The sequence below is a fragment of the Panthera tigris genome, chromosome B3 (assembly GCF_018350195.1).
Source record: "Panthera tigris isolate Pti1 chromosome B3, P.tigris_Pti1_mat1.1, whole genome shotgun sequence".
Lineage (NCBI taxonomy): Eukaryota > Metazoa > Chordata > Mammalia > Carnivora > Felidae > Panthera > Panthera tigris.
In genome coordinates, this window is record NC_056665.1 from 11692092 (window position 1) to 11717540 (window position 25449).

At 50.5% G+C, this 25449-nt stretch overlaps 1 long non-coding RNA gene across 1 annotated transcript; it reads left to right on the forward strand.

Annotated features, from left to right (window-relative positions):
- Positions 1 to 18769: 18769 nt before the first annotated feature.
- LOC122239383 lies at positions 18770 to 20549 on the forward strand. Its single transcript, XR_006218401.1, has 2 exons — positions 18770 to 19887; positions 19990 to 20549. It is a non-coding gene; the product is annotated as an uncharacterized LOC122239383 (long non-coding RNA).
- Positions 20550 to 25449: the final 4900 nt, after the last annotated feature.

Sequence of the window (25449 nt, forward strand, 5' to 3'; positions counted from 1 at the left end):
AGCAAGAGGTGAACAAATACAGGGAACCATTGAAGGCAGGGGGGAGGGGGACTAATTGGTTCTTAAGATTCCTAAAGAAGTCTGCATGACTGCAGAGGCCAGTTTCAGCTGGAATCTGAGTGAAATTTAACGCTTAGGGGGAGCAGGTGGGGGGACACAAAGTGCTCAGGAACATTTGAGGGAACATTTGGACAGGGATGGAGGGCACCTGCAGAAGACAAGAAGGACGAAGCAAGAGAGGGAGGCAGGGAGCCACACACTGTCCGGTCACTCACACCAAGTTGGAGACTTTGGACTTTAACCTGTGGGCAATGGGAAGCTGTTGAAGGTTCTGTGAGCCTAGCGGGGAGGAAATGGTGGCAGGGGAGAATCGCTTGTCAGTGGTGCATGGAAAGGACTGGAAGGGTTGTGTCCTCAGTCTGGGAGACCAGTTGGGAACGTTTGCACAGGCTCGGGTGCCTGGCAGCCAGGATCGGAGCTCATCTGGAGACTTAGGGGACGCACGAGTCAGCAAATGACATTGGGAAGGCACCAGGGAGTAGTGACTGACTTTGCTGGGGTCAAAGATGACATTGAGTTTCTGGTTTGGAAGAACTGGGTGCCATTCCACAGCGGGGGGCTGGCCATTATTTGAGAGCATAGGCAAAGAGTTCATTTGCAGTCAGGTTATAGGAAAGGACTATATCCTGGATGCAGAATAGAAATCCCACCAGAGGGATGAGTCTGATTATACACGTCTTTTCTCCCTCTCCACTCTTCCCTGCCCCCCCCCCCAGACCACATCTCTTCAGGCATCGGAGAATATTTTCCTTGGACCTGGGTCATCGTGCCCTAAGCAATACTGGTGCATCTCAGTAGAGAGATTTGCAACCAGCTGTTCCACCAACCAGGTGACTCAAGCAGAAGGCAGCTCACAGAGGACGGCTGGTGTGCTGCCTAGAGACCCCCAGACCCCTGAACTGACTTGTGCTTAGGGAACAAATGGTGCCACTTGTCTTTCTGTTGGCTCAGTGGCCCACCAGTTCCTACTTCTTGTGATTCAGGCCTTTCTTCTTGACGAGTAGGTTGCAGAGAGTGACGAGGATCTCTGCAGAAAAGTGTGTTAGACCAAGAATGAGGCCAATCCTATTTCCCCACCATCTGATCCATCTATCTACTGGTGCTCCTCACAAGGCACACAGCCAAGTCTACCTTGGCCCAGACGTGAGGGCCACTTTCTATTGGTGCCCACGTCTGGCTATTTCCCCTGAAGTGCCATTTCTATTCACACTCGATGTGTACAGGAGGCCCCTGCTCCTCTCTCCTCTTTGATGTTGTCGAAGCTTCCTAAGGCCCTCAGCTTCTACCTCTGGAATAGCGTCTGTGGTCCCTGATACTTCCTACGTGTGGGAGGGGTGGGGATGGGGCAGACTTTGCAGCAAGGGTGAGATCAGGTAGGGGTTGCTCCAGAAGATGATCAGAGAGGAGAAGGCCAACCTGACCTCTGGGGGGTGGGGGCGGGGTTCCCCAGTCCAGGGCTCATTCTCTGGAGGGTCAAGTGCTCTGGAGTAAGCCCTCCTGTATCTTTCCCTCTGTACTTTGGTCACACCACCAAAAATGAGCAGCTCCTGTTGACTCTGGGTCGAAAGGTCCCTTGTGCCTGGGCCCTCAGCTGTGAAACCCTCTTTGGCCCCACCCGGGGAGGGGGCTTATGCAAGACAGGGCAGCTGCCCAAGCCATGCAAGCCACTGTAGGCTGTGACCAAGCAGCCCCAGGGATCCACCCCTGCAGGCTCCACCTTGTCCAGTGTGGAGGCTCCCTGGACCCAGCCCCAGAAAGGCCTGAGCAAAGGAAACACACAGGGCCCTCCAGGCCACAGTCGCTTCTGATGTAAAATGAGGTCTTTGAACTTGGGGGCCTGGAAGTGGCCCTCCAGTACTAGCGGTCCATGATTGTCTGAAACCCATCAGCTTTTTCTTCTTCACCCCACAACTCAATTTTCCCTGCCTCCTGCACGTCAATGACGCAGGCGGGAGTCCCCCACGAGGCAGCCCAGTGCCATGTCCTGGGGATTATATCTTGATTGTGTTCAACATTTGCCTGAATAGAAACCAGGTGACAGCACTCTGGAAGGACCCCCGCTCCGAAGACGCTTTCACCCCTAAGCATGGATCAAATGCATCTGGTGGGTACAGGAACATGTGGCAGACCCCACCTCCAGATGCCCACGGCTCAGTAGGCGGAGAGGGACCAACAAATAAACAAGAAAATCTAAACTAGGTAGCCTTTCCTGGTGGGTCCGAGCCAGCCCAAGGCCCTGCCTTCTCCCCGGTTAGCATGAGATGATGGACTTTTGAATCAGGCAGTGGGGAGAGAGGGTAATAATGTTACTCCCAATTCAACCCCGTAGCCCCAACACCCTTTTAGCTTTTGCTTTATGCTTTGGCACTTTCTTTGTTTTTGGTTTGCAGGTGATTAGGATCTTGACTATTAAGAAACTTTTATAAATTTGGCTGATGTACACTGATTCTTTCTTCCTGGAACCTAGAGTCTCCGCCCATTTCCTGATGGGCACTGTCACCTGGGAGCCCCAACTCCACATGAGACAGGAAATCTTGGAGTATCGATGATGGTGCTCTCAGCACTGGGAAAATGGAGGGACACCAGAGATGGTGGCAGAAACTGTCACCAGCCCTTACCCCAGGACCCCCCAAAGGAGCACCCATCACCCCTTTATTCTTTGCCCTTCTCTTCAGCCAGGTTCCTTCTGAAACAAATGACCAGCTTGTATGTTTGGGTGACGTTTTTAAGCCATGGCAACTGTCCCCCAGGTTGACCCAAACTCTCCTGGGGCCTGGGAGACCCCCACCTTTCTTTCTGTCCATTTCTCCCCAGTCAATCATCACAAGGAAGGCCTAGAAGTATTACAGTCTGAAACTAGCTTAGAAGTATGTCAGTGGGGCCAAAGCAGGGTCAGTGGGGGGCGGTGGGGGGATCTTTTCTACAGTAGCTTTGAAGCTGCCATTGAGCACATGTCCCCTGACTCTAAGCAGCATCCCAACTCAAAACAAAGTGGCCCCGATAGCCCCAGATACCACCTCCTACTCTGTGCCTGGATACTGACAGGTGGTCACGTCCCCAAAAGTTTGTGTGGACACTTCAACCTCCTTGCCTTCGTAAAGATTAAAAAGTGTCTAGCAGACAGACAGGATCTCTGCCCCCAGGAAAACAGTGATCTAGAACAATGAGACAGATATTAATCAAATGATGACCCAAGTTTGTACTTACAATTCTAAGAGCAGGGAGAAAATGCCCAGGGTGCCGTAAGCATAGTGGAGGTTAAAGTAGAGAACAGGCCTCTAGAAATTTCTAGTTCCCTCTTGCCCCAGCTGAATCTGACTTCTGAACAGATGATGGTTTCTTCCCAACTTCCTTCCAAATGGTGAGATAAAAGAGCTCCTCTCCTGCAGGTAACTCCCGTGTGGATGCCAGCCAGAAGCCGCCCTGAGGGTCTCAATGGTTACTGGGGCTCCCAGAGACCTGCTCCCACAGGCCTCAGGCTGGAGAGACATGGCAATCACATGACAACCTTGCACATGCAGTAAGGCCGAGCGGCTAGATTGTGATTTTAGCTTATTTTTGGTCCTTCTCTGTTCCATATCTCTATCCTTTGGTTTTAAAAAGGCCAGATCGATTTTGAGCCTGGTTCTAAACATGGAAACTTAACTCACTTTGTACCTGCTCCTGGTGCCTTCGCCGTGGAGAGGCCCTGCTGCCTTGGGACATTTGCCCCAAGAAGCTTGGGTCCTTTGTCTCCCAAGTAGGGGGTGCTCAGAAATCCTTCCAGAGACTCAAGTTGCATCGCAGTGTCCAGTTTGCAGCCCGTACCACTTACCTGTGGCTGAACACTGAGAAATAGACCAATCTCCTTGTTTGTAATCACAGATGAATTCACAGCAGGAAGGCGATGCTCCCGGGGGCGGATCTAAATGGGCATTTGCCCCCAGATAACCCTCAGCCAAATCTGGTGTGCAGCCTGCCTAGACCCCGGTTGGTTTATTACCTCTCAGAGTGGGCAAAGCTTAATATTGGTCTTCACTCCTTGCTCAACACCCTTTCTCCAGAGAGAGTCCTTGGAAAGCACCTCCTTGGACAGGAAAGGAGGAGGCCAGAAATCTGGCTTCCAGAAATTCTGGGATTCAACAGGTGCCACTCTGGCTTGCCCTTCCCTGGCTCCTTGGGATCCTATGTAAGTGCTGTGTGACTCTCAAATGTCTCAGGGAAAGAAAGGTAGAGTCTGGCCAGTTCTTCTCGCTGTCAGGCGTGACTGCCACATGGTGTCACCATTGAACACTGACCCTGTGGAGGGTCCCCGGACTTGAGCTGGTCCAGCAGTGACAATGTCCTGAACAGGCTGTAGACTTCTTCAAGAGAAGGTGACCCCACTTCCATGATGTTAAACTCAACCTAGGCCCCACCTTTGAGCATGCTTATGAGTATGCACGGGTGTGTACACACACACACACACACACACACTCGGTGGCTATTTCCAAAGCACGTCCAGCGTGCCTGAGTGACTGGGTCAAGGATTGCTTCCATCCCCACAGAGTGTGCTAGAATCCCATCCCTTCCCCCAACTGACCTCCTCCTTGTGGCCTTACATTGAGCCTGGGCCAGTAGTCAAGGTAGTATTTTATGCCTGAGTGTGGTGCACCTTTATCCATCCCAAAAGACTTCAGGACTTTGAATATCAGGAATTAGAGGTTGGAGTCTTTGCCAGAAGGTCCTAGCTCTTATGCAAGTAGATTTACTTCCTCACCTAATTAGCTCTGCATTCAGGAGACTTCTGAGGGCAAGTCAAGGAAGGTTCTATAACAGTCTAAATCCATAAAAAAGCAACTGCTTGCTCTCACTGCTCTCTCTACATAACAAAGAGGGACGTTCAAGTGGGTTTTTCAAAGGGGAGAGATTAGCTTCTCTCAATTAAAAAAAAATTAAGGCAGCTACATTTACATTCCTTCTGTATGTGTGGTCCTTTCTGTCTGCTTGGGGACTATGGTCTCCTCTAATGATCTTTGATTCTGTTTACTCCACTAAAGAGTTATCAAAACCTAAATTCTAAGACTTTTTTAGCCCAGGCAATGGGCCTTCCCTGTTTAGACATGGAAAAGAGAATATTTTCCCATGAGCTGTTCCTCTAGAAACAGATTATTAATCTAAGCAGAAAATCTCCCTGACTTATAAATAGCACGGGTAGTGTTCAATGTGGTCTATAGTATACATCTGAAAAAACAAAATCTAACTTCGTTTCTACCAGGGGCCAGCACCATGGATTATATCACATCGGGCTGCGTTTATCACCCTTCTTTAAACTTTTAAGATATCTAACTGGGATGATTAGAAACCAAAATATGCAAGGCTGTATTGGCCACATGCTGCTTTGTAGCAGAGCTGTGCGAGTCTGTCCAGCAGACAACTAAGAGAGGGTTTCTTACCTCGCTGCCTATCAAGTGATGGCTCCTCGAACTGAACTCTTTGGGGTCGGCTTCGGACGAACTGTCGAGCCTGCAGCCAGGAAAAAAATAAAAAATCTTCCTAGTCAGAAACCACATCTAATCTTCACAAATTATTATCAATTTCTCTTTGCCATAAAAAAAAATCTCAGATAATATACGTCCTTGATGGAGGGCCAGCATATCTGTCCATGAGATCCAGGGAGGGGTTGGGGGGGTGGGGTGCACTGGGGAGAGGAAGGAAGAAAGCAGGTAAATTAGAACACTCATTTATTACATATAGTGTCAGATTATTTGACATTTTTACAGTAAGCAGTCGCTTTCATGCTTTTATAATTCTTAATTTTTTTTTAAAGTTCCAATGTCAGTTCTTTCTTGATTAAACCCAACTATAGCTGTCTTTGGCTACTATTGTACCCAAGAAACAAGGATTTAAGCACAGTGGTCTAGAGACAAATTAGCTTGCTGATTATCACCCCAAGGAGACATCTCGTAGGAACAACATAAGGCTGTAGCTCGTGTGGATTTTTGGCTCTGTTGATTAAAAAAAAAAAAAAAAAAAAGGCTTTGAAATACACTAAATGAGACCAGTTCAGATCCCTGTACTGATGCATGTAGGAAGTCTGTATTCTAGCATCAAAACAAGGCATATAGAAACTGTCGTTCTCAGATAAGAATTTCCAGTTCAAGAATATGGGATATAGTCTGAATTTCCATTCATATTTGTGAGTAACTTGGACCCACTTTTAGGTGAACCAGATACAAGTCCCCCACTGTAGCTGAGCTCTTCTTCATGCAAATAACATGACCTCATTGCCAAGATTAGAAATACCTTGATAGACAACTGGCCCTACTTTCAATCAGCTATTACAAATTCTGCCCCCACTCTCTAATATCCTCATGCCTCATGTCGACACTATCATTTACTGGGGTGACATTTTGAAAACGTGGATTTCTTTTTTATTTATTTTCTTATTTTAGAAAACATCCATTTCTTGCAGATACAGGAAACTACTTTGCTCAAAGTTAATTGAGCATTTTAGAGTAATTTCAGAAATGTGTTTATAGGCTAAGGAGGGCATCTGGTTACACCTGTTCTCAGAATGATACCGGCTAAAAGAAAAAGCACAGTCAACAAGTATGTTTCAACCTCTATTGTGTTTGGTTTGGAGAAATCAAAAAATAGAACACAAATTGAAATTTAACTACCCATGGCAGTCTGAAAAATAGATCAAAGCTGCAGAAAGATATAATTTTTTTAATTACGTGAATTTGCTGTCGTGATTTTTATGTTTTGTTTCTGAAGGGTAGAGAACGATCACACCTATTCCACACTTCCACATACATCACACTGCAGCAAACGAAGGCTTTTATTTCTGCCTCCCTGAAATGCACATTCATTTTCCTTTTGAACAACGGTGTTTGAGGAATCGGAGGCCTCTCGGTGCAAGAGTCCTTCAAAATGCTGCTCAAACTGAGGATTTTGAGGAGATGATTACCACTTGGGGACCTGGAAAGGGTTATCCTGCAGCACGTCTATAGAATTATTTCCATGTTTGTGCTCTGCAGTAACTTGTAACTCAGCACCAGGATTCCCTTTGCTCCCCATTTTTAACTAACAAGGCCAAAGCGGGTCTAAAGCAAATAACGAAGGACTAAGGGAAAAAACTGAGACTGTTTGGTGGTCAGAAAACATCATGGCAGCTGGCAGTGAGAGCCAGGCCACCCAAGGATGGCATAAGTTTTAAAGATGCTCAGAGAGTCTCCCCGAGCTACCCCACAGATGTGACCAATACACATACATAGCACCCACACTTGGCCTTAAAGGGGAATTGTTCAAAAACACTTAACGTATAGGGTTTGAAAATTGGATATTTATCTTCTTTAATTCCTCCATGCGCCTCTCAGAGTTCATGAACCAACGGTCGGGAAACATCCTCTGGAACAGCTGATGGAAAGGCACAAGGATTAGAACTTTGAAAAGCATCTAAAGGGCTTGTCTGGGGTTGGTTTTTGCTGGTTGGCTCGTTTGAGGGGAAACCTTGGTCCTGTTGGCTCGTGTGTGCGTTCGCAACCCCACATTCTTCCAACCCGTGGCCTTGTTGGGATTCTCAGCTTTCCTAGAAGATCTCAATCCCACTGCCTCTCCAAGCACCTAGCCAGCATCCTGGAGTAAGCATACTCCTAGCATTCAGCAGGGATATCAGTTGGGCACAGTAAGGGGACTGTCCTGAAATAGAGCCCATCCTGTCCATCTGGCACTCCAGAACAGCACCGTTCAAGTTTTTTAAACCCACTTGGCATTTTGACAACCCCCAACCCCAAATCACGGCCATCCTTTATACAGTTACTTGAAATTCCAAACTAAATTCAACCCCATAGCCTGGAAATTCAAACATGAAGGCAAGAGGACAACACTCCAACTTGCCTTCACACTCTACAATAGCCACACACCTGTTAGAAAGGCGGAAACTCCTTTCTATAGTCCTGTAGACTATAATATGATTATTCATCAAGATACTATAAGAGCATCAATTGGAAGATTCTTCGTATTAATAAGACATTAAGGAATATATACCAAAATCTACCCAAATATACCAAAATCTCCCAAATTGATTTCTTTCCTCTATTCCAACAACAAGCAGAAAATATAGGAGTATATTGGGAGGATTGAAAAAACTCAGAAACCACACTAATGACAAATGTCAAAGACCTATATTAAAAACACAAACCTTTTACAGAGATGGATAAAAGAGAAAAGTTAATGGAAAGACGTAACCTTGGATTGAAACATTCAATATATTAATGCTGGTAATCCTCACCAAAGTAATTGTTAGGTGAAATGCAAGCCTAACTAAATCCCAGTGGGATTTTTTTTTTTTTACCTTGATGAAAGATTCTAAAGCTGATCTGGAAGGGGAAAAAATGATGAGAGGAGAATAATTAAGAGTTGTTTAAAGAATATCAAGGAAGTACTTTCCCTAAGAGATACCCAACTATATTATTATTGATACAGTCATTAAAATAGTGTGTTACTGATGCAAGACTCAAATCAATTGAAGAAGTGGAACCACACAGTCCTGAAACCTATTATATGTTTTTTTTTAAACTTAAATCTGAGAAATGAAATACCAGAAAGCAATGGTTAATGTTTGAATTATCTAAAAGGGAAATTGGAAAATATGGCCGTTTGGGAAGGGGAAGGAATCAAATTTGATTCCTATCTCATAACATACATTCAAAAACATTTGAGTGTACTAAATGTAAAAAAAAATGAATCCAAAAATATCTAAAAGGAAATATTGGTGTATATTTAACTAAAGCCTAGGTGAGGAAAGGCTTTTTAAAAAAAATTTTTAATGTTTTATTTATTTTTGAGAGAGAGAGAGAGAGAGAGAGAGAGCAAGCACAAGCATGGAAGGGGCAGAGAGAGAGGGAGACACAGAATGTGAAGCAGGCTCTAGGCTCCGAGCTGCCAGCACAGAGCCGGATGCAGGGCTCAAACTCGTGAACCATGAGATCGTGACCTGAGCTGAAGTGGGATGCTTAGCAGACTGAGCCACCCAGGTGCCCCTAGCAAAAGCTTTTTGATCATGAAGTAAATGAAAGTGATGATCAGAACAGAAGGAGTTATCTAAAAACATATCAAAAACAACCTGCACAAAACATAAAAGGAAATGATACATCGGTTAAAAATATTTGAAGGTTGGGGCGCCTGGGTGGCGCAGTCGGTTGAGCGTCCGACTTCAGCCAGGTCACGATCTCGCGGTCCGTGAGTTCGAGCCCCGCGTCAGGCTCTGGGCTGAGTTCGAGCCCCGCGTCAGGCTCTGGGCTGATGGCTCGGAGCCTGGAGCCTGTTTCCGATTCTGTGTCTCCCTCTCTCTCTGCCCCTCCCCCGTTCATGCTCTGTCTCTCTCTGTCCCAAAAATAAATAAAAAACGTTGAAAAAAAAATTTTTTTTAAAAATAAAAATATTTGAAGGAAATGAACAAAGAGCTAAAAGCTTTAATACAGCAAATACTTTTATACATCAATAAGGAAGACAATCCTGGGCAGACAGAGAATCCCAAGCATACAATTTTTAGAAGAAATACAAGTGTGTAACTAAATTCATGATAAATGTTTGATCTCAAGGTTAATCAGAAAAAGGCACATCAGCAAAATGAGATCTTTTTTGCAGTTAATAACTGTGTATTTTAATTATATTCACAGTTGACGAGGTGAAGAGGGGTGGCGGGGGGTGGGGCTGTTCAGGTCCCCTTCCAGGGAGCCTGCCTGGGAAGCCTGGGAAGCAGAATTGACTGACAGCTCTAGCTGCCTGCCCCCTGGTGACCCCTAAGGGTCCCAACCACAGCTTGAGAGTGACAAGGGTCCTCAGACCAGCCCATTCTTGCAAGAAACTTTGGTTTGGGGGTTCCCTACCTCTGCTCAAAACTTTCTTAGAATCATGCCACAGTCTGAGCCATTTCTACACTACCCTTTCCTCTCTCGCCTTCCCAAATTTCCATCTGAAGGCTCTTCTGCTGGCCCTGCCCCCCTCCCCACCTTCCCCTTCACACTGGCATCACCCCCATCCAAATGCATCTCGGTGCCTGCTTCTCAAGACACTATAGTGACACAGGAAGTGATGTGGGCACCGTCCTACTCTGCTAATGGGACTGTTGATGAGCACAACCTTTTTGGAAACTACCAACGATGGAATTAACGGTGTTTCCTCATTGAATAGGATATTGTGTGGTTGTGAACCATCAGGTTTGGAAAGAACCCTGATGGGAAAATATTTGTGTTATAATCTTAACTGGCTAAAGCGAGAAACTACATTGACAGCATGACCTGAGTTTCAAAGAACCATCACATAATAATAGATGGACACATAGAAAAAAGACGGGCAACAAACCCACCCTGATGTACAGGGTGGCTATGTCAGAGGAAGGGGCTGTGGATGACTTTTTCCTCTTTATACGTTTCTGCGTTTTTTGTATTTTCTGCAGAAAGTAGGTATTATTTCATAGTCAGGAGCTTTAAACGACAAGATTTAAATGCAGGCCAGAACAAGAGGGGGCAATAGAACAGGAGCCCAGTGTAATTGTACAGGATCCGCTGTGATGGACTGGGAAGGGGAAGAGGGCCCCTGGCCCCAGGCCGGATGGAAAGGCCGCAACAGACATTCAGATGACAGGAGTGGCCATGGCCACAGGCAGGAATTGCATGGTCTGAACCATCAGTGGGAAGTGGGAACAGGGTTGGGTTTTTTTAATGAGAAAAACAATAGGAAAGATTGAGAAGCTCAAGTCAGAACAGGAAAGAGTCTTCAAGTGCTAAGCCAGTCCGTGGAAAGCCTTGGAAGTTTCTTTGGCATTGCCAGCTGACTGATACTCCCTTCTCCCTGCCATTCCTCTGAATCCCCAGATTAAACCCAGAGAAAGCACCCACAGCGAGAAGCAGCTAGAAGGAGTTTGAGGCTTAGTCGTCATGTGCTCATCTACCTGAGTGCATGCAGCCTAGGCAGCCACGGGGCCCCCGGGGGGAACTGTCCCCACCCCTAAGGGAGGGCAGCCTTCCCTTGAAGTGGCTCTTCCTCAGGAGTTGTTTTTCTTCTCTTTTGCTTCATCTGCCTCTCCCTCACATGGGCGAGGGGGCGGAGATCCATGCCTCTCAGTCTGGACTCTTAGAGAAACCCCTAGACTCCCCCTCCCTTGAGGACCCGTCTCTGGCCACTTTGCCTTTCTGCTTTTTTACTCCTGTATCTGCGGCTAGCCACAGCTGTCTCTCTCAGACAGAAACCATGAACTCTGGTCCTGGATGACTCCTCCCACCCCCAACGCTGTTCCCAGCCCCAGTAGGATATTTCTGGGCCCCTGGGGGCCTCACCTACCCGGAGGAGGGTTCCAGCTCCCCAAAGGCTGCCCTGTTCCAATCTGCCCCTGCCTGTGGAGGGAGAAAGGAGGGAGGCTTGGGGCGGTGGGGGCAGGGGCAGGAGGCGGGCAGGCCAACCCCCTCCTCCTCTTTCTTCCAAGCGGCAGCAGGCAAACCCCTCTTCTTCCAGTCTGGGCATCTCAGAAATGCACAGGATTCTAGAGATGAAGAAAAGCCCGGACATGTCGTTTACACTTTCACAGCTAACTGCCGAATCCCCTTCAGTCAAATGCCCAAGTATACGTGGCAAGACTTGCTCCAAGAAGTGATGGGGCCTGAGGCTCAGGGAATCCTGGGCTCCCGGGCTCTGATCTCAAATAGAGCCAAGCTCCATTCACCCGTCCCTAAATGACCAGAGTTTAGGAGCAGCTGGGACTCCTTTAAACTCCAGCTGGGAGAGGGCAAGATTGAGCTCACCTGGTATCTTTTCACAAGGGATACAAGAGATAAGTGATTCCCTCTCCCTGTACCCCTACAAGCATCTTCGGAAAGGTCCCTGGGGGACTGAAGCAGGGAAGGTGGGTGAAGTGCCCCAAAGCCCTCCCACACAAAGCCCTGCTTTGGGCTGCGGTCCATTCTCAGTATCTTGGCCTTGCCTCGCATCCCCAGCTCTGGGAAGCTATTGTCCTAACCATTGAACCTAGTGTTTCCAGGAACATGGTAGTCAAGTCTCCAGCGGCATCCCTCAGACCGCCAGCACCCTGGCATGGTCCAGACGGCCCCGAGCCTCAGGGCGCTGCCCACTAGGATCTGACCCTGCCAGAGCTGGGTTCACTGCTGCTGAGCCAAGTCAGAAGCCTTTCCTTTTGTTGTTCTCTCCTCTTCTGCCCCAAGCCACCAGGGTCTGGGCCGCAGGAGGGGTGTGGTCCATCCCTGACATCCAAGAGTCACTTTCATCTCCATCCGACTCAAGTCACTGCAGCGTCCCCCAAGTTCTTATAAACGCCACTGCCTACAAGTGTTTACAGAATACTCCCTACACTGCACTCAAGCCCAAGGAAACAAGGAAACAAGACAGATTCCAAACGCTCACGGAGCTTACAATGCCACTGGGAAGACAGCAGTCCAAGCCATGTATGAGTGCCCGCAAGAGGCCAAGCTAGGCGTCTAGGGGGTGGGAGCTGGGCGGGATGACTGGGGTGCTGTGACAGGGGGCGGTGTGAGGGGAGAAGGAATTTGAGGGGAAGAGAGGGCGGCCACACCAAAGGGAAAGACTATATGGCACCATCCCAGTCCCCCAGGGCCACAAAAGATGGGCTCCCCGTGCAAGTCGCTTCTCCCTCCTCGGTGTCATATTTTTGTCAAGTGACAAAAGCCTGTGTCTGAAAGAGACCCTTCCTGTTTTCTTCCTGTAGACTCGATGTCTAGCGTTCCTCAACGTCCTAGATCAGAAAGTCAGCCTAGATACATGACGGCAGCACAGCTCTGCAAGCGGGGAGATTCATGCTTGTGCTGGGTTGGCCATCAGACAAGGAGATCCCGACGATCTCTTCCAGATCCCAGATTGACGAATCTCTCTACTCCCTCCCAAATCCATCCTCCATTTCCAAGACTGTCAGGTGTCTGGTTGACCAGCTGTCACCGTTTCCCTGTCATGGTCGATAGGCACAGCCACGGGGCTGCGTTCTTTCCATTGTGGAAAGAAGGTGTGGATGACTTCCAGGTAGCCCAGAAAAGCATTATACGCTCCCACATCCCATGAGCTGGAGTGATGATGACCAGAATAGCAACCCTGGAAGCCACTTGTTGAAAATGGCAGAGCCACTCTCCGTGTGAGTTCTATAGGAATGCACAGAGCAGTATACTTTCTGCCCCATCTCCAACCATCCAGGACATGTGCCTGGACTATTAGGTGAGAAAGAAAGAAACGTCTCTTGCCCTTGAGCTCTATTGTATCTTGGGTCTATTTGTTAAGAGCACTTTGGCCTACCCTAACATAATCTCAAAGACCTGAGTTTTCCTTTATCAGTCAAACAAGTGACTCAAGAATGGTTAATGAAACTCAATTATTTACAATTCTGGGTATTGATAACTTAGGGAAAGAGAAAATTAGGTGGCAATTTAAATGAAGGGTTACACATTCATAAACTTGCCCTAAAACATTTTGGAGATGTCAACTTTAGCTTTGTATATCTCCATTTGAATTTGAAGACAGAGTTGGCAGCCAGTTCCAAGGAGGTATCTAATTGAGGATTGCTTTTCAATTCAACAAACATACCCCGAGAGTCCCCCCTGCCAGGTAAACCCAACTCTTAGAAAGGGAGCTGGATACAAAATGGAAGAAGCGGCCTCCTAGAAACAACGGTACCCTTTACTGGGCTCCAGAAAAGCAATCAAATACAGCGACCCAATGTGTTCTCACCTACCGAGCTCTTTCTGCAGGCCTGAGGATACTGACATCATGCAAATGTTGTGTCTAAAAGAGAAAAACCAAGGTGTTCTGGAAGGAGGGACGGTGCTTTCCCTCCACCCTTAGAATTGTCCTTTAGAGGAGAATTGTGTCTTAGGAAGAAAACTACTGCTGTCAGCACAGCACCAATCATGACCAGTGGGAACCTAAGGCGATACCTGGGCTGGGGACGGAGGCTAGGCTGTCAGTGGCTAAGATGTCTTCCTGAACCCTCCAGGATGCTTTTAGAGTTTATGTTTTTAAGCACACGCAAAGTGCGTTGTTGACATGTTGCACGGCAGAACCTGATATATACTCTCTCCCCAATTCCCAATTAAAATATCCCAAAATGTGCTCGCAATGGGGAAGGCCCTCAACTAACCGCTGTATTCATGGTGGCAGCCTGCTGGTGACTTGCGCGTCGTAGGGGAGCTCGGTCACGTACATGTTTTGAGAAGTGCTAAATTGCAATCATGTAAATATGTTATATATCCCATTTCTTAATCCATGTAATGGAAAGAAAATGCAAATGAAAGTATCCAGAAGATACCGTAACTGGATCAAGTCTTTTTTCAATTGCTACAGTCTTCTGAAGATAGACCTCAAAACCCCAGCAATGCCACGACCTGGGGTCCTGACATTCAAGCTTAAAGCTTCTGCCGTCACTCCCTTAGCTGACCTCTGAGTCCCAGGCAATGTGCCACGGGCTGCATCTGGCCCCCTCACAGCCCACCCCCCAGCTTGAATTCCTCCTTTGGCAAAAGCCTGCTGGTGCCAGCATGGAGCTCTGCTCTGCCCACGGAGGGAACTACCCAGCCCCAAAAGGTTAGTGATGGAAGTTCAAGAAACTCCATGCACCTGGGCTGACAAATACAAGTCCTAGAGCGGGGACCGTGCTGGTTCAGGAACAAATAAATCTGGGGGTGCGGGGGGTGACTTGGAGGAGAGGGATTCTAGAACATTCCTGAGAATGTGAAGCCTACACAGGTGTAGGGTTTTTGGTGTGTTTTGTAGATCAGTGTGTCCCCAGTGCCCAAAATTGGACTTGGCACATGGTAGGTGCTCAGTAAATATTTGTGGAATGAATGAATGAATGAATGAATGAATCAAGATGGGTTCCTTACTGACCGAAAGTAGACATGTGGAATTATGTAGTTGAAGAGAGCCCCTGCCAGCTAGGCTGCCCAAGCTGGATGCCAGAAAGGCCAGCTGGCTCACCACCAAGGTGCACGTTTCTCCCTAGAGACCACGGGAGGACAGCAGGAAAGTGGAGGACCTCCCTCCACCCAGCCCCTGCAAGCTCAGAAACCTGGTTTTCCTGGGTATCCAAAACAGATAAACTCCAAGGCCAAGGGTGATCATTAGAAAAAAAGAGAAAGACTTCTGTCCCAGGGGACACCAGCAGGTCCTGCAGACACACCTCCCTGGATCTGCCCCCTCCTCTCCGATCCTCTGAGGTCTAGAGTCTCCTCCATCACCCTGGACCTCTCCTCTCTCCTCCTGGGCTGTCTCCAGGATGCATCTGGAGTTTACCTTAGGGCTGGGAAGTGTGGAATCAGGACAAGGCACATTAACAGGGGCAGGGGGTGGGGCCACTTGGGCAAGATTTACATCATCGTATGTGGCTTCTTGAGGTACTGACTGGTAGCAACTCCTGGTAAAGGCAAAAACAACTATCAAATATACCAAGAATCTTTGCCCTCCGTGACCCACTTCCAGGAATCAACCCTTAGAAGTGATGACAGGAGGCGTTGCAATACACCTGAAAAAGGATGTTCTTGAACGCATTAATAATGATGGGAACTTGGAAGCTACATACACGTCCTGGAGAGAAGGGTTAAATGAGAGTGTGGTCCTCAGGAAACCCACTTATGCCCCCAGCATGCCGCAGGACCAAGAGATGGCAGGAGCCTCCAAATGTAATTAAACCATGCCTGCAAAGGATTTTAGAAATATGCACGAAGGGTAGGGGTTTGCAGAGATGGCTTACCGTTGCAGCGCGCATGGCACTTCACTCCAAACAGAAGGGAAAAAAAACCTACACTCAGCTCCTGTCCCTGGGGCTCCCTGGGTATGTCCAGCCCCTGAGCACCCAGCTGTCAGCCAGACCCTCTGGATCCAGCATCCCCCATGGCCTCTGTCTTCTTCCTTATTAGATATTTATAAAAAGAGAGATGTAAATGCGATGGGCTCCAGGCCAAATAGGGGGTCACTGGCACAGGCACCCACGAGCGCGGCAGAAGCGGGCCACTGTCAGAAGGCGCTGTATATACATATGCATGCATGTACTTTTATCTATGTAAAATACATACACGGATGAAAAAAGAATCGAGGCGAATGTGAAGAAATGTAAATGTCATTTGATTTCCACTTGGGCCTCTTTTTCTATACCAATGCCTAAGTTCAGAAAAAACGTGGACTATCCTACCGAACGGCCTCAGCAGGGGTCCCCTACAAGTATGCCGGCTCTTTGTATCTGCACGCAATTTGATCTCTCTTCTCCCATCCTCCCAAGGTCTGCAGGCTCATCCAGCACTCCTGCCTCCTCTCTCCTTGTGGGTGGTCCTCATGCCCAAAACCCCTTAGAGAAACACAGACTTGCCAGCTGGTGAACAAAGGTGCCGGTTCTGGAGGCTCCCTTCGGGTGGCTCAGATGCCGGACCCTCCAAGCCTTCCTGGGAGTTTCGGACGGGAGGCTGTGCCTCTGAGCTCTTCCTGCTCCAAAGGCCCGGATGCGCCTGCCTCGTCTGCCTGCCCTAGAGCCCAGCCGGCCTTTCTCTGCCTTTTCCCACTCCCCACCCCCCGACTCCCACCTCCCACCTCCCCCCCCCCCCCCCCCCCCGGCACCCACCCCACAAAGAGCTCTGCTGGATGAAACTTCCCGCCGGCAAAGAGGAGCCTAGAGAAGTAACTAAGACTTCTGTTTCTGGAAATGGCCCATCAGGTCACTGAAACCATACCCCCCCCAAAAAAAAAGTTATTATTTTTTTAATTAAAAAACAGATGGGATATTATAAGAGAAAGACTCTTTTTAAAGGCATCAAAGAGATGACAAGCTAGTGAGGAATTGATGAGCAGAGTCGCAGAGAAGAAAACCCAGAACGGAAAACCCAGCTCTCAAATCTGCTCTTGCCTCGAGGGCACTGGGATCCAGATGAATCTGCTTAGAAACTAAGCTGTGATTCCGATGGGCTTGTGGGCAAAAGTCACTGCCCAGCGCCCACCACAGTCTGGGGCCCTACTGAGCACCGCCCCCCCCTTCGCCAACCACTACCCCGAAGGCGTACATCCCCAGAGCAAAGGAAAACCAGAACTGAGCCAGCCCTCCATGGGCCTGTGGCTTCACTCCGCACCCTCTGGTTGACTCAGGGAACCCCAGGCCTCGAGCCTGCATGATGGTGGCCCCGGCCCTCGTACTGCCAGCAAGCGTCTGTCAGAAAAGCAGGGAAAGTCTTCTCTGGAAGAAGGTTAACGTCACCCTAGGCCTCAAATCGTTCATACACAGGAAGAGCCATCCTTGAAATCCGGGAACTCCTGGCAGGCCACCTCCCTGAGAAGGACACGGAGGTCACCTCACAAGGACACTGGAGTGCCCGCCCCACGGGGCAGAAACATACCTGACCGCTCCCCATGCTATCACGAGCCCTCACTGCGCCCTTTTCTGGGATGAAGCTGGACCCAGATGCAGGTTCTCTGTGACATCAGAGCTGCGTGCATGAAGGAGGCCCCTTCTCCATAAGAGAAATGCAAAAACTTAGAAAACTGAAACCACTAAAACCCATCACCATCTTTTCCCCCAGTCTTCTTTGCAAGGAGCCAGGAGGGTTTGTTGGGAAGCAGGTGGCCCTGCCGGGGGAGGGTGTCTAACACTGGGAAAAGGGCTCGGCCTCTTTGAGAGGAAAGTACCCCTCTTCGATGGGCTCAGGACACATCCCACCCCTTGGCCATTTCTCCTGAGGCTCACTCCCAGGCCTCCCTTGTCCCATCCCCATCCCTTCCTGTCCCTTCGGATCCAATTGAGGGCCCACCACTGCTCCCACCCCTTAGAACTCTCCCAACAACGGGGGACTTTCATCCGCTTGACGTCTGACTTCTCTTAGTACGAATTCCACAGACACCAAAGCCAAGACTGTTATGTCCACGAGGGTGTTCACAGTTCCCAGAACACTGCCTAGCACAGAGGAGGGCTCAGCTGTTTGGTTTTTTGTTGTTGTTGTTTTGGTGGGGTTTTTTTATTTTAATTTTTTCCCCAAGCAAATGAATGAAATCACAGCACTTCCTGTGAAGCCCAGAGACTCTGAACAGCCAGCTACAGGCCTTCCCCCGGCCTTTGCTTCAGTGACGGACTTCCTCCTCCTCCAGGAATACTGGGAGCCCTTCTCCTCATCTCCCTTCATTTTCCTCTTCTTTTGTCTCCTCCTTTTGTACGAGACTTTTCAGGAGCCTGTGTCCTCCAGCGCTTTTAGAGTAGGACCCTTCTAGGACAGTGCTGCTCGACTCTTTTCCATTTTAAAAACACTCCCAAATTCATTTACCGGCAATGTCTTCATACTACCGTCATTGTTGCTATCAAAAGTGGTCACTGCCTCACTGGTCCCAGTGGGAGACCCCGTACTGAGCACAAAGAGAATTAACAGTCTGTGTCCACCTGGAAGCTGGAGGGAGCCTCACGGGGAAGGCTGGGCCAGTGAGTGTTCTCTGATGATGTCACAGATACATCAACAAGTGCCTGGGGAGGGAAGAGGGGGGAGGAGGGCAGGAATAGCTGTGACACCTTCCTAGAGAAGTAATGATATGGGCGGGGGGAGGGGCACGTGAGAAAGGGTTTGATCAGTCCTTGTGGTAGAAGGTGAGGGCCCCAGAGCCTGAGGGCACAGGGAACAGGGTGAACCCACTACTGCACGGGACGAGCAGGGGGATTTGGGATTTTTTGGTTGGGGGTTGTGGTGGGGGGTGATGGGAGCAGGGCGAGGCAAGAGGGCAAGTAAAAAGAGTGTCGTTGGCAAGAGTAGGAGGCTGGACACCGCTGGCCTGGGGCCAAGGGAACATTCCAGTGCCAGGGATGGGGGACAGAAAGAACGCTTACAGGCAGGAATGTCCAAGGCACCCTTGTAAAAGTGTGTGCATGTGTTTGCGGTGCACAAGGTAAGGCCTCTCAGGAACATGCCCACGGCCTCCAGAAAACCCAAACACTGCCTCCACGTCTCTTATGTGATAGAGTTTTGATTGCACCTGGCACCCGGGGTGATGTGGCGAGGGGAGCGCAGATGTACAGAAGGCAAAAATCAGGAGGCAAAGGCGACCCCATGGTCACAGGCCCCCAGGCCTCCAAAGAAAGCCCACGACGGTGGGATTGTGCCTGCCTGAGCTCCTTAGACCTTAAATCTCACCGGGGCCTGGACACCTCAGAGAATAAAGCTCTGGGGAGACGGGGCCGTGGGTTGGTAGGCCACGGCACCACGTAAAAGTGGGGCTGGAACTGGACCTTGACTGGGGGGCGGGGCGGTGCAGGTGACATGTCGCGGAACCGCTGAGGACACAGGTGCACACGGGCACTGACAAAAGGGCTGTTCAGGGACAGGCAGGGGGCGGGGGCGGGGAGGGTCACGGTAGAAGACAGAGCAGCCTTCGGAGAGACTCCTAAGCTAAGTTAAAGAGTTTGGACTTTTAATCTGTTGGCAATGGGGAGGCAGTGAAGCTTTATTGACCACAGAAGCACTTGAGTCAGAGAGTGCTTGAGACCACCCCCCAAGGGTGGTGTTTGGGCTTCAGCCCCCCAGGCTCTGCCCCAGGGTCTCTCAGAGAGCAGCTAGGAGACTCCACAGGAGCTCAGACTGTGGGAAGGAGGGCCTGGAGGGGAGGAGGGCCACCAAGGCCAACAATGGCAGGGGAGGTGAGGAAGTGACGAGAACCCGAGAACCCACAGCGAGCAGCTGGTCAGAAGCAGGGAGGGGAGAGGAGGGGAGGAGGGCAGACATTGAACCAAAGATGATGCGGACGACCTTGATGCTGGGGAGAGGTCTGGAACCCCGGGGGACCCTGGCGAGACGCGGGTGGGGCTTGGGGAGCACCGGCTGGCAAAGGCTCCAGGTGAGCACACACGGGAGGGAGGGAGGGAGGCAAGAAAACCTTGACTCACACTGCTTTTCTCAAATGCAGACTTCCATAACACATGTTCTCTGTCTTCTCAAGTGCACAGAGGCTTCAGGCCATCTTCCTGCCCTAGGAAAGGCATCTGCGTCTCACTGGACAGAGACATGCGCTGCCCCAAAATGCCCACTGGGCACCACTCACACACCCAGCCTGCAGCACCGGCAGGTGAAACAGGCAGCCCTCCCCTCCTCGTCGCTCACTTCTTCTGGGGGTCAGGCCGGGGGCCCAACACCCTGCTGTCCTCCTGACCCCACTGTCTGCCCGTTTGCCTTTTCTCTGACACTCAGGTGCAAAGGAAGCCCTGAACGTATCTGCAGTACCCCAGGGGCAAACGTCTGAAATTCTCACCACGACCCCTCCCCCCCCACCAAAACGCTGAAAATGTTGACAATCTCCCAAAGAGACAAGTTTGCCAGCCTCTGGCACGAGCCTCCTGACTCTACCTCTACTTGCAAAGTTCGAACCTGTAACCTTTTATCTACTGCAACTGAAGTTTTCCGGGCACTTTCTCTTTCTCTTTCCTCTGCATCTATTTCTTCCTCGGGCCACTTTGTGTCACCGCCTGGTTAGTTTCCAAATACTCTGCTCTATTCCTCCTCTCCATGCTCATCATTTCCCTGGACAGTGGGAAACTGCCCCATTCGCCATCTTCCTCTCCCAAAAGTGAGCTCTTCGGCCACCCAGGCGAGCGAGCGTCTGGCAACGTCTTTTTACGTTTGAATCCTCCCCTGCCCCCAGCCCAGCCTCCCCCGCAGTGCTGACAGATTCCCCGCCCCCCCCCCCAAAAGCGCTGATCTGTCCCTGCCATACCCGATGACTGCAGGTCCCAGCCATGGCCCGTTTTGCCTGACACCTGCCTGTGTCACACTTGGGAGGGTGCTGGGACCCGGCTGGGACGCCAAGGTGAGATCTTCTCTGTGACAACCCAGCCTTCAGTGTCCAATGGGCTCTCAAGGGCTTAGACCTTCTCGTTTCCAAATGGAAGCTTTTTTTTTTTTTTTTTCACTTGTAGGTTGCTGAGAAGGAAAGGAAACTGTAGTATAGTGGCTTTGTTTTGTTTCTTAAGTCTTTTCTGCTCACGAAAAAAGCCACATGTTCATGTGCTTTGGCACCCAACCCTCCTACTGGGCTGCTTCTCAGACATCAGGGCCATCTTCCTGGCACCAGCCATCCAGGATGGTTTCCATCCTGGAAACCCCGTTCCTCCAAACAAGGTGGCCCTCGTGGGCATGGGAAGGAAGCCATCACCCCATTCAAGTCCCTGCTCCAGGCCCTCCTGCAGGGCGCCGGGCCTCGGTATCAGGGATGGTCTGTGGAGTCGGCACATGGGACCGTCTGGCTGGGACCTCCGTGAGATTCTAATACAGAGGGCATCATTGTCTCTGGGGACCATTGTGGAAGAGGGGGCAGGTCAGAGGTGACCTCAGAAAGCCGAAGAGTGACAATGAAGCAGGGTACAGGAAAAAAGCAAGCTAAACCCTTGCTCTTCAGGATGTGGTTCCCTGGACCGGTATCTCTGGCCTCCCCGGGGTGCTTATTGGAAATGCAGAGTCAGGCCACAGGCCTGCGAGTTCTCACGCGTCTTCAAGGCTGTGTGGCCTTGGCCTTGGTGGACCTCACAGTGGTCCCCAAGTGGGCCTCCTGTGGGGCCCGCTGGCCTGGCTGTTGGCAGTCCAGGGCCCGGCTGCCATCTCCCCGCTCTGGGGACTCTGGCACCCCCACACAGAGCACCCAGCTCCAGCACTGCCTCCTCCCAGGGCAGGCACTTTCCGGCACAGCCCCCAGACTGAGAGATCATACAGCCAAGCCCCAGCAGCCACAGCCATGGTTGGTCACAGCCAGTGAGGTGGGGCCACCGCTCTCCCCAGTCCTTCTCTGTCCCCCTGAGGACGAAGTTCAAGGCTTTCAGACTCCTGAGTCCCTTGGGTCACCGAGCTGCTTTCAGGAAGCACCTTATGGTGCTTCTCTTTGGTAGCCCCACATTGTGAATCTGAGGTTCTTTATAGATGGCCCATATCCACTCTCTGCCCCGAGTGCAGTGGCCACACCCTTCCCAGTCGGCACATGGGTCAGGTGTACTGTGACCTCCCCCCCCCACACACACACCCCGGCACCCTCGCCTGGACAGGGTGGGAAAACAATGAGGCACAGGTGTAGAAGAAAGAACTGGAAGAAGAGGAGGGGCCTCCTGCTGAGTCTTGCTTAGGGCTCTGGGTGCAGGTAGCCGGGCCTCAGAGGGAGCTTGCCCTCCTGTGGAGGCAAGAGTTGGAATTCCCATAAACTCTAGGACCCCAAGTCTCCTCAAGTGTACGTAGCACGAGGACACTGGACTCCATGACCCCAAGTGACAAATCCCCCCATGTCCTCCTGTTCCGCAGTGCGGGACCCTCTGGCACAGACTTCAGGTGGGACCTAGGACCTAGTACCAGGACAATTACCAACACCATGGAGCTAAGCTAAGCAAAAGCTTTCAACAGAAAACTTTGACATAGAACTTAGTATATACTACCACAGAGGTGACTGTCTCAAGTCAGTGGCTGAGGGACAACTAGATGGAAAACCGGTAAGACGGAATCCAAACCTCACACAACGGCTGTTTTCAGGGCCAGGCACAGCCCAAGAAGACTGGTGGTTCTGAACCCAGCGTGCACATCAGAACCACCGGGGGCTCCTTGTGGGGCGATACCTATAGGGGGACAAGGCTGGCGGAGCTCTGAGGGGTTGGGGGGCTTCAGCTCACTTTGGCCACAGAGCCCTCCCTGGGCAGGCTCCACGTGGCCGGCAGCTGACCCTCCACGGGCTCCGGTCAGTGAGGCACAGATGGCCACTGAGTGGCCGTCCACCAGGGGAAGGACAGAAGAGGGTCAGGACCACACACAACCCAGTGGTGACTGTGGGCCCGGCAGCGAGCCGAAGCCCCCTGGTCACACAGAGGTAAGGACAGACAGCGGTGGGCCAAGTTTCGCGCTCACACAGGCTTCAGCCTCCTCTTGGCCAGGCTGAAATAGTTGGAAGGGGCATAAAGGGGAGGAAAGAGGAGGAGGAAAGGAAACTAGCCATTACCTGGGCTCCACTTGGGGGCCAGTGCAGACCCCAGAGGCCTCGCTCCCTGTACCTGGTGCTGGGGCCTCTCCCCTCCTCAGCCAATGGAGATTAGGGACAGGGTCACTCGGTGGCAATCCTACAAAATCCAATTCTAAGGTTCCCATTTAAAGAATTGTCTTAACTATTTACGGACGCACCGGAAACACTCATCATATTGAGTCTAGGGGCGCCTGGGTGGCTCAGTCGGTTGAGCGTCCAACTTCAGCTCAGGTCACGATCTCACAGTCAAGTGAGTTCAAGCCCTGCATCGGGCTCTGTGCTGACAGCTCGGAGCCTGGAGCTGCTTCAGATTCTATGTCTCCCTCTCTCTCTCTGCCCCTCTCCCATTCTTGCGCACATGCTCTCTCTCTTTCTCAAAAATAAACATTAACATTTTTTAAATAAATAATTGTCTTAAATATTTATGGATGTCAGAAATGCTCATAATAGCAGCACCAAAAATGCTCATAATACTGAGTGCAAAAATCCAGTGCTATGCCACAATGTTGTAAAGAAGAATGTGAAGGTCACCCCCACACAAGTCCAGAGGTCACTCATCATCCAAGCAGAGCTGGTCCCTCCCTTGTCAGGGCTTCTGAGTCCCCACCCCAGCCCCCAGTGCCTGTCACAGCCCTTTCTTCTCCATCATCCCCGAAGTCCTACATCTGGTCTTTTTCTAGACTCAACTTCTTGAACCTCCCAACTAACACAGAGCCTGGCATAAGTGGGCATTCAATAAATGTTTGCAAATGATGAGTGGATAAATGATGGATGGAGGGAAGGAAGGAAGGAAGGGGGGGAAGGGAAGAGGGGAGTGAGGAGGGAGGGAGGGGAGAGGAGGAGCCGGAAAGGAATGAAGAGGAGGGTAGAGGAAGGGATGGAAGGGAGAAGGAGGGGAAGGGAAGGAAGGGAAGGGAAAGAGAGAAGGGAAGAAGTAGGGGAGGGGCGGAGACAGGGGTAAATTCAGAGGAAAACACGACCAAAATGTGGAGGGTTACTATTCTCTGGCTAACTTATTTTACCTCCTTTTCAATTACTTCCAAAATGTCACCAATTTTTTTTAAAAAAAATCACTTTTATAATAAATCCACTTTTTATCAAAATTCTATTTAAGTCGTTCTGAAACGTTTTCTCGTAACATTCCAAGTCCTATTTTAGGTGAGTCGAGAAGACACTGGCACTAGGTGATGTCTATATGGTGGCCACGTGTTCCAGAGCCAATACTGGAACACACGATCCACAAGTTCCCAAATGCTCAGAAAAGATACGGAACGGAGTAGCTGGATTCTGGGCAAGACCCCCACATCTGAGGAACAGGCATGCCCCTCGAGAAAGAAAGTAGTACCCCTGGGGGCTGTGGGATCCCCTGGGACGATGGGCCAGTCTCACCCTGAGGTCGGCTGCTCTGAAAGGCCCATGGCAAGGATGGAAAGAGGGAGACGTTAAGGAAGAAGACACCCTACCCGGGTCCGATCTTCCTTCCAACCTACTTTGCGTCCCCAAGGCTGAACTCATTCTGCTTTTAGGAAATCACTCTCATCCCAGAGGAGGAGCTGGATTTTCCAAGTAAAGACAGACCCTCCAGTCCCCACCCCACCCTCCCTTCTCCCCTCTGCCCAGGTGCTACACCTGTGGACCCCACTGTCCCAAGCACGAGCACCTGTGGCCACGAACGCCCTGCCCAGGGGGAAAGAAAGCGGCCTCAGGAGAGCCCTAGGGGCCCGCACCCTCTCTGGGCCTCTGGAACCATGTGGCTGCAGCGGGACCTCCAGGCAGCAGGCCCTGGTTGGAACGTGGCCTCCCGGGCTGGGACCGAGACCCAGCACCGGGTAGCGATGCAGCACTGTGCACAGCACTCGGGGCTTTGGACCTGGGCACGTCCACTACCATACTTCGGTTCCTAGCTTGTAGAGCAGAAAGGATACCAGAAGCTACTTGAGTGGTGCCGGACACACGAACACATTAGCGCTGATGACACGCCCACTTTGCAGCGCCCCGATGAGGCGGGTGCTACTGCGCCCCTTTTACAGATGAGCAGAGGGGCTCGTGGGGAGGTCAGAGCAGTGCCCCCGAGGTCCCATGGCTGGTAAATATTAGAACCGGGACTCGAGTCTGGCTCTAGAGCCTGAGCTCGCAAGACGGCGTCTAGAAGCTGTTTAAAGCACGACCAATAGTAGCTGATGCTCTGGTGTTACAGATGTCTTAGTAAAGCAGAGGGTGACCAAGGTGGGGCTCTGTGTGCCAACCGCTTCCTTCTACTCTACCAGCCTTCCAAGACAGAAGCATGTCTGGGCCATTCACCTCCGTGGCCCAGCAGACCCCCCATCGTGCCTCGTGGCTCCCTGAACACCTGTTGCACAGGTAATACAATGACACATTTATCGGGCACCCACCACGTGCACCTTATCTCATTCA